Raw genomic sequence first — 17,267 nt, 5'->3', positions numbered from 1 at the left:
AGTCAAGCTTTGTGATCACATATTTTACAGATAATCCAAGAGGGTTTTTAAGTGGGTGAACATATACAGCAGCACTTCATCAGGTACAAACAAACAAAAATTGCAGTCTGAAAAGTAAGAAAGTCGTTGAGAACATGTAGAAAGTTGCATAAAATGGAAATACTCAAGTACCTCTTGTTTGTACTTAAGTAAATGTTACATTCCACCGCTGTTTTTTTTTCCCCCTCTCCTCCCTGACAGGCCCTACAGCAGCTGCTGTAGTGGCAGACACAGGCAGGCTGAACAAAACCGGGCTAACACTCCCGCATATGCTTCACACTCTTAAATACCAACAGGCCAACAATAGGGTAGAAAAACATGTTGTCGGAGGCTCAATGTTCACACATTGATAACAGCTAGGAAAAAGTGAGAATGTGGGTTTGTGCAGGTGTCTGTCGAATTGAAAACACACAAACACACCTACGTGCAGGGGATGAAGAGAAGGTGGCAGCTGGAGAAAACCTGCATGTCTTTTATCTTATTCAGAATACCGTGCTGTTTTTGTTGTGTCCCAATCACAAGACAAAACCTCCAGCAATGCATCAGCTCATTGGCACGATCTGCAAACACGTGAGCGAAGAGTTTTTCCTTTCCCGTCTTGTCCAAATGCTCCAGCAGCATTTTTCCACCAAGCTACTTCTCCATCTGGGATCAGGCAGGAGCCAAAACAGGAACTCGTTTTTTTTTTGTTTTTTTTTTGTGATCTTTTTGTTTGGGTTCAGTCATCCGCTTGAAGTTATTCATGCAAAGGTGCAAAGAAAAGTGAGTGGGAAACGAATCCTGCACCATCAAAGTCAGAGTGTGCCTTTTATCAGCATCACTTTGCATGTCTGCGTAAGTGATTCTGACCCAGTGTGTGTGTGTGTGTGTGTGTGTGTGTGTGTGTGTCAGTTGGCCTCTGTGCTTGTTTCTTTGTTTGCATATTGCAGAGAGAGAGAGACAAAGGGAAAGAGAGAGGGAGTGTACTGTATGTGTGATGGAGGTGGTGGTGGTGTTTTCATGGTAGAAAAGCAGCGTCATGGCCCAGACTGTCCTCTGCTTTATTATCTGCTCCAGTCTCCTGTTGTTTACCATTTTATTGGTTAAATTAATCTATATAATTTCTCAGCGGATATAAGTGGATGTTTCTGCCACAACCAGCTTCATAGGACAGGACAGTTGATATTTAACTGCCACATAATTGACTCACAATGACAAATAATTGAATTTGAATGGTCACTGCTCCCAGACAAACAAATGTTCCACTCATTACCTCCACAGTAAACTACAACCTGTCGTTTTTACACTTTGACATTTTACAGATCATGTAAACTAAGCCTTAAGTAGTTCTTATGTTACAAGTTGATAGACCCAAACCAGCTGTTTCCCCTTAATTTTCAGTCTTCATGCTAAGCTAAACGAACCGGCCGACTGCCTAATTCGGTATTTACAGCACAGACATAGTGGTATTGAAACCTTACGTCCTGCAAGAAAACAAAGAAAAATCATCAATCCCAAAATGTGCAAATTCTTCCTTTTTAAAGTTTGTAAATATTGCATTTATAGTCAGTGAAATCTAAGCAATAGAGAATAGCTTAGCATAAAGTAAGTAAGTATCACCAGAGATACGTCAGAAAGAGAAGAAGCTGGAGAATGTGACAAAACTTACTGATGGTTGTTTAACAATGAAGACAATCATCTCCCATCTTTGAACTACATTTTTGGTTGTCATTGTGAAACTACATATACATGTCGAGAAAGCAAATTTCCCAAAATGTCAGTCTGTGTCTATATATACAGTCAAGATTAGGGCAAAGTTGTACAAGTCTGCCGATCCCAGTGAGTGTGGGAAGAAATGTTTCCGGAGAGGTAGCAAAGTCCCCAGTGATTGTTGGCATGGAACAGGAAGTCGATCTGTTCTGTGCAAACACGAAAAATTAGTGGCCAAAGCATCTTTACATGGCTGGAAACATAAAACTGGAAACATAGATGCCCGAATTTAGAAAATTTGCTTTCTGCTAACATTTGGGGGAGCAAGGGAGAATATTTCTGCAGCTGAAGCGTATAAAAAAATATGATTGTGAGGGTTGAAAACATCCAGGTTGCTCCCACATCTGGACCAAAATAGCAGTGAGATCCTTTCAGAGAGTTTTTGCTTGATTGACATGATTTTGTTTTCCAGAGTGTGACGTGTGTCAGAGAGAGATTAAAACAAAGATAACAAGATCAAGAGGGCAGAAGAGCTGCTTCGCACACAACAGATTGCAGGATGTTTGAACAGCCTCTGAAAGAGAAACGGGGGAAAAAAAAAAGAAAGTGTGAGATTATGTGAGCAGCACGACGGGGAGAAAGAGAAATGTGATAATGGGAGCGAACGAGAGGTGGTGGAAGAAGAGATCTTCTGTCGGAAGAAAAGCAGGAAGATAAAGAAAGGAAAAGGTGTGAGGGAGTGTGAGGATGATGAGTGTAGAAAATGAGACGTGTGCCTGACGTCAGCTGAAGTGTTACAGGTCTTTTCGTCCTCAGTGACAGAAGGAAACAGACGGCTGAAAGACCTCCACGCTTTTAATGGGCTTATGTGAAAGTTGACTTTGTTGCCGAGGAGTTCGAGGGAAAGACTATCACTCTCATGTCTGCACGCTAAATGTGAAGCTACAACCAGCAGCTGGTTAGCTTAGCGTAAAGACTGGAAACAGGTGGAGACAGCTAGCCTGGCTCTGCACACAGGTAACAAGATTCGCCAGCTAGCATCTAGTTGCTTTTACGGACAGGGTTTTATGGGTTGGATTATTTCAGATCCAATCAGTCAAACTTCATGGATTTGTGTCTTCTCCATAAGTGGTGAGGCAGGCTAGCTTGTTGCTAGCATGTTTGGCCGTGTCCACCGTCTTGAACAGCTGAGAGCAACAACAGAATAGCAGTAAAATCTGCAGGATAAGATAAGATAAGTGTTTTTCAACATTTGCGGAAAATGAAAATCTCTTTGTGCCATGACTTTATCCTGACAGGAAGTCAGCCAACAAACACCTCCTAGTAAGTTAGTCCAGTCCACCTCAAACTTGATCACCTTATATATAAATAAATTTCATATTGTAGAAGTGCCTGAAAACGTCTACAAGCAAATATTCACCTTGTCCTAGCGCCACCTGCTGCTTTATACACTGATGTCATCATAATTTTAACTAAACTTCACAAAATTCAGTTTTTACAGTAGTTACATGTGTGATTTTGTCCAAGCATCAACTTGGAGTGACAGCTGTTTCTGGCAGCCTTCATGCTAAACTGATCTAAGGTAAGCTAACTAGTTCATGTCAAGAAGTCAAACAAGAGAATGGGAACAAAATCAGTCACTTCACTTTGTAAGTTGGTTCACATATCGTTCATCAAACCCTCTGTGTGTGAGCAGCAGTCGTGCCGCCTCCATGCGCGACTCGTAAATGCGTCTTTACAGCCTCAGAGGTTGTAATTAGGAGTGCTTTGGCATCTTTCAGTCGGAAGCGAGCGAGATGGAGATCTTTAGTTGCCGTTGAACTTTGACAGCGGTTTGGAAAAGAGCCACTGCATCATCACATTAAATACACGTTTAAACTTAAAGAAGGCAGATGGTTCACTGCCGGCAATGAAAAGCACAGGATTTAGCGTATTTTCTGTCCCCTCGCATGACTTCATCATTAATTTGGTGTATTAATTTGGAGATAATAAATTCAGAGTAGCTACTTTTCTTCACCTTGTCTGCTTCTGCTTCATTTAGGCTGCTCTGCTGTGGTTAAATTTAGGATTGGGGAAGCTTTAAACCTCATAATCAGCCGTCTTAGGTGAAAATGAATGTCCCTGCGCTGCTTCCTGTCCGCCGAGTGTTACTCCTTCTTCACCTCTTTCCTCTTCAAATGATGAATTTGCTCTGTGAACTTCGACGCCCTTTGAGGAAATGAGTTGCCATTAGAGTGACTGCTCTGCCATCTGGCTCTCATCTTCACATCAGGAGACGGGTTGTAAAAGCATCTCAAACACAGGTCGCGGGCTGAACGTCTCAGCGCTGCCTCATCCCTCCTCCTCCTCCTCTTCCTCCTCCTCCTCATCCCTCCTCCTCCTCCTCCTCCTCCTCCTCCTCCTCCTCCTCCTCATCCCTCTCTTTTTTCCTCCTCTCCCTGGGGCCTTTTTCTCTGCTTGTCTTTTTAATTCTGCGCTCATACAACCGTGACACGCATGGCCAGACACGTCATCAGCCGTTCGTCAGAAACCAGCCAGGACTCCTGTCTGATTTTCTTGATTATTCGACAGCCGATCAAAACATCTGACAGCGTCTCCCCCCGCAGGCCGGCCGTCTCTGAACGCTTTCTGGCTCTTTAATTTGTTTCCCCTCTCGGCTACCTGGACACCTGTCTGTCTAAAACAAAGACTAGTCTTGATTCCTTCCTGCGTTGATTATGTTTGCAGTCTTGGGCTGCCTGAGCTGGGTTTATTGTTCCCGAGGTGAGGTCTTTGTGGCTGTATCCAAACGTTGCTGTTTCCTCGGCATAACCAGCGTCTGAAACAGTCCAGCACCTCCAAGCCCTTTCTGCCCGCTTCGTTTTCCAGCTCCCAGCTCAACTGCCAATTTCAGACTCGACAGCTAGTTGTTAAGAACCTGTCGCTACACCATCATTTCCGAGCAGGTCACGGCGGAAAACAAATGGATGTAAAATGAGTGCAATTTAGTGTAATGGCGCTCAATTTAGGCGTTCGCTCAGTGTAAGGACGGGTCAGGGAGGTGTGACGGCCATGTAGTCTGCTGCTATTTGTAGTAAAGCGCCTGAAAAGCAGAGATGAGATATGAAATGTATGTCGGAATATAAATGTTTTTGGAAGACGCTCTCCCACAGTTGTGAGTGTCAACGCACGTTTTCACGCGCCGCCGAACACACGCTAACGAAAGCCCGCAGTGTGGTTTTCTAATCAAGGAGGAAGTGAGGGAAGAGCTGCAGAGATGAGGAGGGGAGATATTTTTGACTTCGCAGCAGGACGTCTGGAGAGGCTGACGTCAGCTCGTGAATCGCACCTTTTTGTCACATTTCGCCTTGGAAGTTTTTGTTGTTTTTTTTTGCCACTCCAAACGGTGTTGCAGTTGCGCTTGTGCACGGAAAAACCCATCCAGGGAGAGGAAAAGGGAAAAAAAAAACTCTCGCATCCTGTTTTTTTTTTTTTTTTCGTCTGCACACACTCCTCCCCTCCCCATCCTCTCTCTCTCTCTCCTCCCAGAGGCACAAAGATATTTTTATCCTCCATAAAGCCAGAACGCTAATGAAGCATCGACGACACAAATACATTTCCATGATTTTTTTTTTTTTTTCTTTCAAATCTGGCTCCTACCGCCGCTGCCGTGACACACTTCAGCATCTCCGTCTGCTGCTGTGAACACAAACTGTCAGAGTGCATGAGAGTCAAGATTACGCCGAGTATTTCAGTGAATGTTACACATTTAAAAATCGTGTAAACCTCATTAAGGTGAGAGAGGCGGCGAGGGGAGACGATTCCCACTTATTTCCAGTCCATTTACTTGTTTCAGGCGGTGGCGTAAAAACGAGACCCCGCAGCTCGTCCGCCACATTATGACACATTTATTCAAGGGAATTTCTCTAAAATGGATTGACTTGCATTGGAAATGAGCTGAGGTCGTTTGCAAAAATGCCTGATTTTAACCAAACAAGACATTAAAATCAAAGCTAAACCATGCAATTCGATGAGGGGGTTTATTTATTTACTGTATTGAGCGAGATCTCAGTCTCTACCAGTACACAATCAGGAGATTCAGAAAGAGACGTACAAACATGGACTCACACAAACTCAGAGATCATGTCGTTGCTGTCGAGGGATGTGCTTTCAGTCAGAGTGATGCAACAGACTGTCATCGAGCCTGACGTTTAAATCTCCAGCAGCCCGTCGGCCTAAACCGCGCCGGGCCACAGACAGACATGATATCACTCCTCTTCAGCGCTATCGGATCACTGCTGAGGTGATGTGATATACCGGCTCTCTGGTTATTCATCATCCGGATTTATGTCCGTTATAATCCTCCTGCAAACATATACAAGTGCGTGTGTGACGAGGCGCTTTGAGGCGAATAAATCGAGTTGTTGTGCGGGCGCCGGATCCGCCGGTGCAGTTACTCTTGATCGGTCGACGACTGCTCAGGAGATCCGCCTTCCTCCATCTCATGCACGCCCCGACACGTGCAGCTGTGTCACAAGAGTCGGAAACTTTGTAAAAGACAAATGAAGGTTCGCCATGTTTATTTCCATTGTGTTCCGACTGCACCGTTCCACCGTTAGAGGCTTCGACACACGATGACATCGCTGAACATGACGTTGTCGTCAGATTTTAAAGGAAAGGATTGTGGAAGATAAAATGCAACATTAATGTCAAATATTAAGGTCCGGTGTGTAATATTTAGCAGGATTTGAGGTCATATTGATGATGTTTTTATGATAGCTGTATGATAATAAAAGGCTGCATGTGCTTCGGCGTGAGCAAGAGATGTAAAGAGTGTAAAGACAGAGGGAGTCGCTGGAGCTGCCTTCTGCTTCATCTAAATTCTAACTCTGCGTCGTGGCTGCAGGAAAAGACCAGATGGTTGCGACTAAAACCAGACCGAGAGCGAGAGAGACGGCCCAGATGTGGCGTGTAGAGACGCAGGAAGAGGTACCGGCTGCATGAAAGCAGGAGAAGTAAAGAAGAGTGAGCAGGAGATGAGTTAGAGCGTGTGCAGGAATACCAGGAGTGAGTTATTGAACACACAGATGCTCAGTCTTTTGTGCTTCCTCTAATCAAAGCAAAGCTCGGTTTATTCTGGGACCAACCTCGCCGACCTCGTGACCCCGCGGTGACAGCGGTCAGGCCCGACGAGGCGACGACAGTCACGCAACCACGCTCCCCCGACGCCGAGCCACCGTGCTGGTTTAAATTCTCTAATCCATTAAAATCCTGCTTCAGTGCGGCTGAGCTACCGTGAGCAAGTCAAAAGACCTCCCGCACCTGATAAGACGGCGCAGTCAACAGGCTTTACAAGCCGTTTAAGCTGCCGGTGTTACCATTAGTGGTGTCATTTCCTTTTGTTTTGACGATGCAGGTGTTGTTGATCATAGCTGGTAGAGACATTTTACTCATCTTAGCTCCTGTGCCTCTGAGCTGTAATGAGTTCTGTAGGAAAACCTTTCTGTTTTAGGGGGTTTGAACAGAAAAAAAATGGTTCTGGCTTCTCAAATATGTAGATTTTCTGCTTGGTTTCTATGATAGAAGATAAAAAAAATAAAAAAAAACTCCATGCAGCTCATCCAACATTATCCAAGTCTCCTGAAGCCCTTGCATCCCATATTGATTTGAAAATACAATATTTCCTCTTTTATTTAGTTTCAATAGCTGCTTTGCTTGAAAACATTACTGTAGACTTGACATGATGAACCTGCAGAGAATTACCACCTGACTCTGCAGTTTCCTCTCAGCTCTCCAGAGCCTTTTAGCATTTTTCAGCTTTTTGTTTTGGTTCCATCAACCTTGTTTCCAGCATCATAAACCTACTGTATGCTACCTGCCTAGCACCAAACAGTTTATGAACTAAGTTAGCAACTAGCTAGCCAGTGGAGTATGTAGGCTTAGAGCAAAAAAACAAAGACAAACATATTCCCCTCTGGTGGAGACCGAAACAGACAAAAAACATATCAAAAAAAGATCCAAATAAATGCTAATGTTGCTTGGTGTCTGTCAAGAGTGCTGAATGCTAACATGTTAGCCATATAAGCTTTTAAAATGGTAATAAAGCATGTAGGCTAACAGATAAAAAACAAATAAAAACACATTTCCCTCTGGTGGAGACCACAACAGAGTTAAAATGGACTAAAAAATTTTGAAAATGGATCCAAATTAATTCTAATATTGCTTTGTATCTGTCGAATGTGTACTGAACGCTTACATGTTTGTGTTTACAGCTTTGTCAAGTCACAGTAAGAGCTGGAATACAAAAAAGTGTCATCAATACTTCTTACATAACCTTTGTTTATGTCATCAGTGGGTCCTGTAATCGGATTAATTATGCTAATACGCTATGTTGTCAACAAAGCCGCTAAATATCTTGCTGCGGATGTGTTTGGAGCATCTTCTGTGCATATTTTTAGAGAAAGCGGTTCGAGAAATAAGAGCCAGTGTCTGCAGAATGTCTCTCCATGAAGCCCCGAGGGGGAAAGAGTTAGCGAGAAGAGGAAGAGGGTCGTGTTGAACAATGCAGAAGGGATTAGCTCCAGTTTTAATTCCGAGTCCAGCTGCTGTGGGTTTTTTTTTTTTTTTCCTCCCCTCTCCTCTTCCTCCCTCCATCCTCTCTAGCTCTCCCTTTCTCTCCCTTGGCGGCTGCTGTTTTTTCCGCTGCCCTAAACCCGGGGCCAGGAAGTGTGTCCATGGTGACGGCAGGAAGTAAAGCCTCGGCTGGTCAGTCGCAGCCAGGTCTCCGCGGCACGCAGCACGCTGTCTGCAGCTCCTTGATATATCTTGTTTTTCTCTTTCATCCCAGCCCTCAGGTCTCAGATGTTGCATCGCTCAGAGTTTTAATGTGTTTTTGTGTTAATTTAGGCTGCCAAGCTGCCACAAAATAAAAGATATTTTTCAGATGCACTCAGGCTTTCTTATAATGGGAGTTTGGAAAAGACAGCACCTGGGTCCACTAATGAATCCGTCCCCGCCTTTACAAGACGGCACATCTTTTGCTCCGTCTCCTCCAGTACCAAACAACAAACCCAGGACCGTATTTTTCATTCTGGAACGTGCGTTCATTCTCAGTATTTTAATGTTTTGTGCATCCTCATGCTCACTCGGCGAAACCTTTCGATTTAGCTGCCGAAAGTCTCCCGTGGTGTTTTTCTCCCTCTCTCTCAGTGACCTTTCCCCTCTGGCTTTACACTAGCTTGTGCCAAAAAAAAAAAAAAAAGGGGGGGGGTGGTATCTGTATGCAGGACACATCCACACAGTGCCCACAGTGTGTGTTTGTGTGTGTTGTTTTGCTGTGTTTGCGTGTCACTTGGGAGGATTGATTGCTGGCTCTGCCTACACAAACTCCTCACTGTTGTTGTTCTATAGCTCAGAAAAAAATGAGAGGGAGGAAAATGCTAAGATACATGTGGACGGATAAATACACATAAGTAGTTGTAATTAACTTTCATGAATACATAATGTAAAAGAGAGATTGTAAGGCTTGTGAATACAAACGATATGGATTCATACGTTCAGATGTAGATACACCATGTGCGGCAATTGATTGATTTCTTGGATGCCGGAAGTTTAATTCTCCGTTCAGCCACGTTTTAGTGACTAATTCTGTGTTTTAATAGCCTTGTATTACTAGACTTACTTACGTTAGTCTGGATCATGCCTTCCGAAATACGAAATGCCTTTAGATGCAATTGGATCAACTAGGGCTGGGCATAACATCGATATTGCAGGGCATATTGGCATATCTTCCTAAATTCTTTATGTCTTTATAACAGCGTAAGTGTTGTTTTTTTCTTTCTTTTCCTCCAAAGGCTGAAGTACAGTAATGGGGAAAATGATTATGGATAGAGACGTTGTAGTTACATTTTGGGAAACAGATCTCAAAGATAAATATCTTCAAACTTTTGCCCATAAAACTGAAACCAATCCATCATTAAATACAGCTAGATTGAATGCCTAATTTGTAAGAGAATGGATTTTTCAGTCTCGGTCCCAACTTGTCAAATACAGACAGTTTGGGTTGGGAGGTCAGGCCGTCCACGGAGACAGCTGTGCACATTTCTGCACGTTTTCTGAAAGAGTACAGATGCGGAAGAAATGGAGCGGCAGAATTCTCTGATCACATCATCTCTGTCTTAACAGGTGCATTATCACAACCTCCTCCACCGTCGCCATGTTTGTTGTTGTCAGAAGCTCTTGACTCCGAGCTGCCCTCTTGTAGATCTGTTGCCAAACGCTCATGCTAACGTGAAGGAAGCATGAAAGTATGTGGGCAGTTACAGTTGCATTGTTCGAGACGGATGTGTTTGTTTTCATACATAAAGGAGCGTAAACGAGCCTTAAGATCTGCAGTAAGCTCCATCAAAGGTAAATCAGATATATTTTCTCAGTCCTGCTACTTAAAATGAGAAGAACTGAACCCTAGAGGCTTTTTATGTAAAAGGATGTAAAATGAGCCATCATCATGTTCATTCAGACTGAATATGGGATTCTATGAAGGTTTGATTGACTAAATCGACGTGATGAAGAGAGTGAAATTAAATGTATTCTGTAGCTCTTGAATAAACTCCATGTTGACTTTCACTCAGTATAAAATACAGCTGACTGAAAGTCGAGGCCAGTTGCATAGTAACGGTATCTGCTGAGGATTTAAAGGCTGGCGTTATTCCACATTTTTGACAAAAACAATCCAACCGCAAGGGCCGCTGAGTACTTATCAATCGTATAACAGGATCTTCCACAGCAGATGGAGATACCCAGTTGTCATGGAGATGTCCAAGTTTCAGTATTTTTTCCTGAGCACTTTGAAAGTTGAGATGTGTTTTTAACAAATTCCATCAACAGACCAAAACCTTGCATTGTAAAGTGATCCTGTCTTCATTGCTAAGGAAGATGAAACCTTTGGAAGTGGTCACAAGCATGTAGGCCTAGTTTATTTTTTAAGGGCGAGTATCCTGAAACAGCAGGGGGTTGTAGTTTTTGAGCAAAAATCCATCAAATGGGGGTAAAATGTGCATTTGTGTGGGATTATTTTAAGCAATGGATTAATACACATCTGGTGCTTTTGGACAACAGTTGACATCCAGCTGTATCAGGCTGTGGCTGCATAGGCATTACAAGTTAGCATTTTTGTTGTTTTTAGTCATTTAATGAGATTTCTTTTTATATATATATATATATATATATATATATATATATATATATATATATATATATATATATATATATATATATATATATATATATATATACAGGAACAAAAATATAGAATATCATCAGCCTCGGGGAAATTGCAGTCTGGCGGTGGTGCTAGCATGAACCAACTGAGAAGCTCACATTGCCAATATTGTCTCCAATACCACTACAATACTTTGGTTCATTAGTAAATGCCTGTGAAACAAAGGGCATTCCCATCAGCCTTAGCTGCAAGAGTAAACATGCTAACAAACTGAACTGCGATGCTGAATTGGTGAACATTTTGCAGAATCATCAGCATGCTTCAGCTCGCTAAAAGCGTTGCGGTGCCGAATCACAGCCTCACAAAGCTTTAGCTACACTTTGAGTTTTAATACTAGTTAGCAAAAGTTAGCATGCTAACACATAACACAGAGATGGTGAATGGGGTGAACAGTTTACATTATCATCTGCATATTAGCATGTTGCCGTGCTCGTGTTATCTGCCTCACAGCTTCACTGCATAAAGCTGCAGCCTCACAAATCCTCGTCGTGTCTGTAACCTTGATTTCTCTGTTGCTAAAGTTCGAGTTTCTTCCTTTTGTTTTTGGTCCCTTTGTGTTGGCAGCTGTTACCACTTATGCTAACTCCTCAGTTTTTCTGCAAGCAAACCAACATGTGTGCGGTGCATCATCACATTTTTCCAGGTAAAGATCAGCCACAAAAGAACAGAGGAGTCACTCGAGAGGACGGACTTATTTATTTGAAAATATCATAGTGAAAGCTGAAATCAGCGTACCGGGTTTGGGGAAAATGGTAGTTTAAAAAAAAATAAAAAATTGAAACAATCTGATGGATTGTTAAAAAAAGATGAAGATATTTGAATCAACGGGACTATTTTTACACACAGCAAATCTTCTTTTCTCCTCAATGAAAAATGGGCCAGTGGCCTATATTCTCCGGCGCTTCACTGCCTCTCCCCAGATTAGCGCTTCCTCCTCCCCTCCATATCTCTCCCTCCCTCCCTCCCTCCCTCTCGCTCTCCCTCGCTCTCCCTCGCTCTGGGCTTTTGAACTGATAAGTGCTGGCAGGGCTCGCTGCCTCATTGGACACGAGGCCGCCTGTAAGGAAACGAGCCGAGCTTCCTTCTCTCTCACTTTCTCTCCGCTCCCGTCATCTAGCCTCCTCTTTTTTCCCTCCCTCATCCCATAATCCCGTTCACAATATCGCTCCCTCTGTTCTCCCTCTTTACTTCTGCATCCTTTCTTTTCACCGCCCGTGCCTGTGGTGTGAACGGGAAGGGTAGCGGTGAGGCAAGTTGACCGACCGGGCGAAGGGTTAATCCGGCGGGCTGTGGGCAGGGAATCTCCTCCAAAGCGTTCAAAAAACAAAACAGTGCGTGCAGAAGAGAATCAGCAGGATTAAGATGAGGGCGAGCAGCTGAAGGAGGGGAGAGAGAGGAGAGGAGGTGTTACACAAGGTGTTTTAGTTGGCGATTGCATACAGGCAGTGAGAGCTCAAAGTCAGATTAATGGTCAGAAATAAGTTCTAAGTGACGGCGAAGGTAGACAAGCCGGTTGAGAATGATGTGGATGAGGAGAAGCGGATGGCACAACCTCCACAGCATTGTGTTTGACCTTTTCATGGCAGGATCGTGTTTCAGTTTTAGATGTCGGCGTGTGAATGCTAGTACCAGATGGCTGTGCTATGCTCAGCGGTGAAAGAAAACCGACATACTGTACGCCATAAATGTCATCTTCGTTTTAAAATCCAGCTCACTCAAACTCGCATTTTGCGAAAAATGGAACATCTGCTATTAAGAGCCAGAAGTCCTCCTGAGTGATTCACCGTCAGTGGACCAACTTAAGTGTTGGATCATCGCTGGTATGAATAAATCATAATATGTCCATTACATTACAGATTATTATAAATCATGTCAGCAGATTTAGTATATTTACTGGCCGTCCAGTACCAGAGATGTTGACCCAATCACCTCAGATATGTACTTGAGTATTTCCATTTCATGCCACTCTGTGCTCCTAGTCCACTTCATTATTCAACAGCTGTAGTAGCTGGTTACTTTAAGTTAAGATCTTAGAAAATACATTAAGCTTCTGAATTTTGAGGGATAGGTATCGATTACACTACAACAGAAAAAACAAACCGATCTTTTCTTTTACAGAAATGTGTTCTACAGAGTCGATATGTGTTTCAATTGCTTAATTACTTACTACTTGTATACAGACAAATGACTCTAGCTGGCTTAGATCACCCTGTCAGCATTTACAACTTCATGTTGCATAGTAATTTCAGCTAGCTAACTGTAGTCTGGAGATGTTAAATTACCCACAAACTTGGATATAAGTTGAAGTTTCACCGGGAAAAATGCCACACACAATCCCAAAAATGAAAGCACTGCAGGTCTAGCCAGTAAAATATTTACATAAACATAAAGTAATGTAAAGTAACTTACCTTTGCAGATGATCTACATGTTTTCGTGTCCAGTGAAGCTTTGGCATTAGGGATCCATCGGAGTTGTATACGTCCACAACCAGATCACTGGAATAAAAGTTAGCTAAGTACGTTTCTGAGAAAACCACTCATGGGTTTAAACTGGACTTTTATTTATGTTGCAACTTCACTGGGTGTCTCGCTTGTCTCACGTGATTTGGCTTAAAATACCTGTTTTGGTTGCACAATCACTGATGGAGATGATCCGACTTCCTGTGGAAAAATAGCTTGTTTTACTCTCCACAGAAATAAAAAGAATCAACATTTCACCTTGCTTAGATTGACCAGCCTATCTCTCACTGGCTTTCACTGCCTGACTTGTTTTGTGGGTCGGTTTACCCTCAAACCCCTCGAGATTGAGGTCACCGAAAGACCACAGATACAGGTGGTTAAATCTTTTTGCCAGGCCTCACAGTTCACTGCTGCTGCTTCTTATTGGAAGGGGCCAGTTGAGGTCGGCTCTTTGCACCTGGGTACATCTCTGTACCCTTCAAGACGAGCTGGAGTATCGGGAGAGAACGGTGTCTGGGTTTCTTTTTTTAGCCTGCTGCCACGTCGACTTTGACTCAGATTAGCAGCTAAAATGGACAGATGGGATGTAATCATGGGAATCTTTTTTTAAAGCTGTGGTTTTTCCGATCCATTTCAATCGCTAACAATCCAGATAGATTCCAGGTGAAAAGGTTCAGTAGTAGTTCTCTGATGAACACTTAAAAGCTGTCAGTGTCACACCTGCAGCCTTATGAATCAAATAACACTTTGCACTACGTAGCAAGTAGCACACCAACAAGGACGAATGGTCGAGCATCAGCTGGTACTCTTTACCTGAACCCTGGCAAGAATGTCATCTTCTTGCAGCTGTGACTGTCGAGAAAATGTTAGGACGACATTAAGAATTTCAGGAATCCAGACACAAAAAACATTTACAGAAGTTTGTCTTCGTGTGCGCTTTTATTGTGGTATTTCAAACATGTTCTCATTGTTGTTGGGATCATCTAAACTGACAGAAAACCAAATAGAAATCACAGAAATAAGCACAAGGCAGAGAATGAAAAAGCTCAAACTGCCCCCCAACCACCTCCAGTAGAAATGAAAACGGAGACACAGCTTGCCCACCAACAGCATGGTGTCATTCTGTAGCCCAGCAGGACGCCGCGGTGTAGCAGCGATGGATAAAGCTATTACGTGGTGATGTGCGGTGAGGGGCTTGTTGAACCCCACAGTGACTGGACAGGGTTTCCTCCTCCTCGGTCGCCATCTGCAGGGGGCATTTGTTTGTTGTTTGCTATTGGAAAAGGAACCCGCGGAGAGGCAGGTTGGATCGCTTCAGCGGCCGTGGCATGGAGCGCCGATCAATGTGTGGCCGCTGCGTGAGAGCCGGTCAGACGCTGCAGTGGTTCACACATGTGTGCAAACAAGATGCAGGAAATGAGGAAAATTCGATGTCTCTAAATGTCTTGTTTTCTCAGTAGAAAAACCCAAATATGTTCTGTTTAATACCAGTGGTTGAATGTAACTAAGTACATTTACTCAAGTACTGTTGAGTTTTGAGGTACTTATTCTTCACCTAGACTTCCACTTTACCATGTTATTGGGGCAAATTTTGTACTTTTATTATCGCATTTATTAGATCATTTAAGTTTCTAGTTACTTTGCAGATTACATTCTGCATCAGAGCCAAAGCAGCACATTTTTATAAAAAATAAATTTAAGGAATCAGTTTTAAAAAACACAAATCAGATAATCAGTCAACACATAGTAAATAAACGTAATTACATCTATCATTGACTTTTACTTGTGATTTTGATATCTAAGTACATTTATCATCAGATACTGTCAGACTTTTACTCGAGTAGTGCTGGGCGGTATGCCGGTTCACACCAGATACCGGTGTATATTTTCGTTATGGTATGAATTTTTAATATACCCCCATACCAGTGTATTTGATTACACAATGGGAACGCTATGCTGCACCACACAACACTGTTCCAGACCCCTTTCAGTGTTGCACTTCTAAACAGGCATGGTGCAACTGCAAGGCGTGGTGAGGGTAAACAGTAGTGCTCTGGTGTTACGTTACGGTGAAGATGACAAGGATAGACATTGCAGTTAATGACTTCATCCGCGGATGTCAAGATGAGCAGCTGGAAAGCTGCTGAGATCCGGGAGATGCTAGCTGTCCTCGATCTCTGCAGCTGTCCGCTTGTTAGCTGCTAACGCTCGCTACTTTCAAATTAAAAGCTAGGAACCCTGTTCAATTGGATGCAATGTAAAGCTCTTATTTTAATATAAAACAGAGAAAGGCAGAAATTCTTCAAATTGGAGAGGCTGAAAACAGCATTCTTTAATTTTATAGAGTAACAGCTGTGTAACCAGGTCATGATTTCTGGAAAGAGACGTTTTCTGTTGAGTTTTTCCAAGTGTGTTTTTTATTTCTCTTTTACTTTTTGAAGAAGTCTGAGGCACTCAAGAGGGCGATGAGTTAAAAAGCCTTTAATATCTCATGGCTATTGAATCATAACAACAGTTAAAGCAAGCCTACGCGTTTCAGCCACATAGGCCTTCATCAGGGCAAGTACAAAATTGTATTTTTATTTATTTATTTTTTCAGCTTGTTTTTATCACTACCAGCTGAGTTCCGTTATATTGTAGAGAAAGCAGACGTCTCTCGATAGCTCAAAACTCGGCAGCTCACACCAAAACACTCTTGATGAGTAAACAGCACCAGAAGAGAGGAATAGAAAGTGGAAAACGTTCAGAAGCATTAGGTTTTATGTTTACAATGAATCCAACAACTCTCCCTCATAAACTTAAAGTGGCATCAGACAGTAAACATTGCAAATAAACGCGGTAAAGCTGATTAAATACCCCGCAACTTCTCTACCTCCTCATCCTCTCTGCCCAGTCGCTTCACGTTTTACTCTTGGAGATAGCGTCAGTCTCTATCTCCTTCATTAAATCTCTCATTAAATAAACCCTGACACTTCAGAACCTCCTATCTTCTGTTTTCTCTCTCTCTGTATATTTTTCTCTTTCACTCACATGGACCGAGAGGCAGGAGTGTAGGAGTCCCGCCCACTCTCCCATCTTTAAAATCTCCCATGAAACTCACCTCGACTTCACAAACAAAAAAAATAAATCTGTCCGGCTCTCAAACGAACAGCACAGGCTCTTGTCCCAAAAAAAATGCAACAAAATATTATGTAATTACCTCATGCGGCTCAGGCAAATAACCGCAGTTTTAAAGGACGTTTGCATCTATAAACTGCCTCTCTCAGAATATATACTCAGTTTTGCAGGAGGTGAGGGATTAGAGAGTGGGAGGCAGAAGAGCTCACAGTTGCAGGTCGGAGCAAATGTCCGCCTCTGAAAATCTACCTCTCAGGTCAGGAAGTCTCTCCCACCCATCCACCAATATCATTTTTGCATCTCTGAGGGTGCAGCTAATTGCTTTTTCTTTCAAGCGTTTGACTGCAACCCATGTGCTCGTTTTGCTTAATCGGGATGAAAAAATGCTAAATTTAAGGGGCACTATGTAGTTTTGGAGACGAGATTCAAACTCAGATTTTTGATATATACGTAATGAAGTGATGATACAAATATATTTATTTTGTCCATAATTTAGTACACAAGCTGTTGTCAAAGGAAAACAATGTCTTCTCCAAAACTACGTAATACACCTTTAAGACGATTCTGAATCTTCAAAGAGACTCAGAAGCTTTTTCGAGTGATAAGTTTAGCTTAAATTTATGCCTGTCCTCATTTTTCCGTTGCTGTTATTTATTAAGTGACTTTATTCACAAGAAGATAACCTTGAAAGATAATATACTGG

General features: G+C 42.7%; 1 protein-coding gene and 1 long non-coding RNA gene across 2 annotated transcripts in view; one reads left to right on the top strand and one right to left on the bottom strand.

Annotated features, from left to right (window-relative positions):
• The window catches only part of LOC119027211 (astrocytic phosphoprotein PEA-15), a 44,452-nt gene that overhangs the window by 15,606 nt on the left and 11,579 nt on the right, over nt 1–17,267 (top strand). The window lies entirely within an intron of this gene.
• On the bottom strand, nt 12,107–13,711 carry LOC119027219. Its single transcript, XR_005077320.1, has 3 exons — nt 13,607–13,711; nt 13,397–13,483; nt 12,107–12,363 (listed from the first exon to the last, which is right to left on the bottom strand). It is a non-coding gene; the product is annotated as an uncharacterized LOC119027219 (long non-coding RNA).

The sequence above is a fragment of the Acanthopagrus latus genome, chromosome 10 (assembly GCF_904848185.1).
Source record: "Acanthopagrus latus isolate v.2019 chromosome 10, fAcaLat1.1, whole genome shotgun sequence".
In the NCBI taxonomy this organism is placed as follows: domain Eukaryota; kingdom Metazoa; phylum Chordata; class Actinopteri; order Spariformes; family Sparidae; genus Acanthopagrus; species Acanthopagrus latus.
Note: the sequence above shows the minus strand (reverse complement) of the source record. Positions and strands in the feature narration are given on the sequence as shown.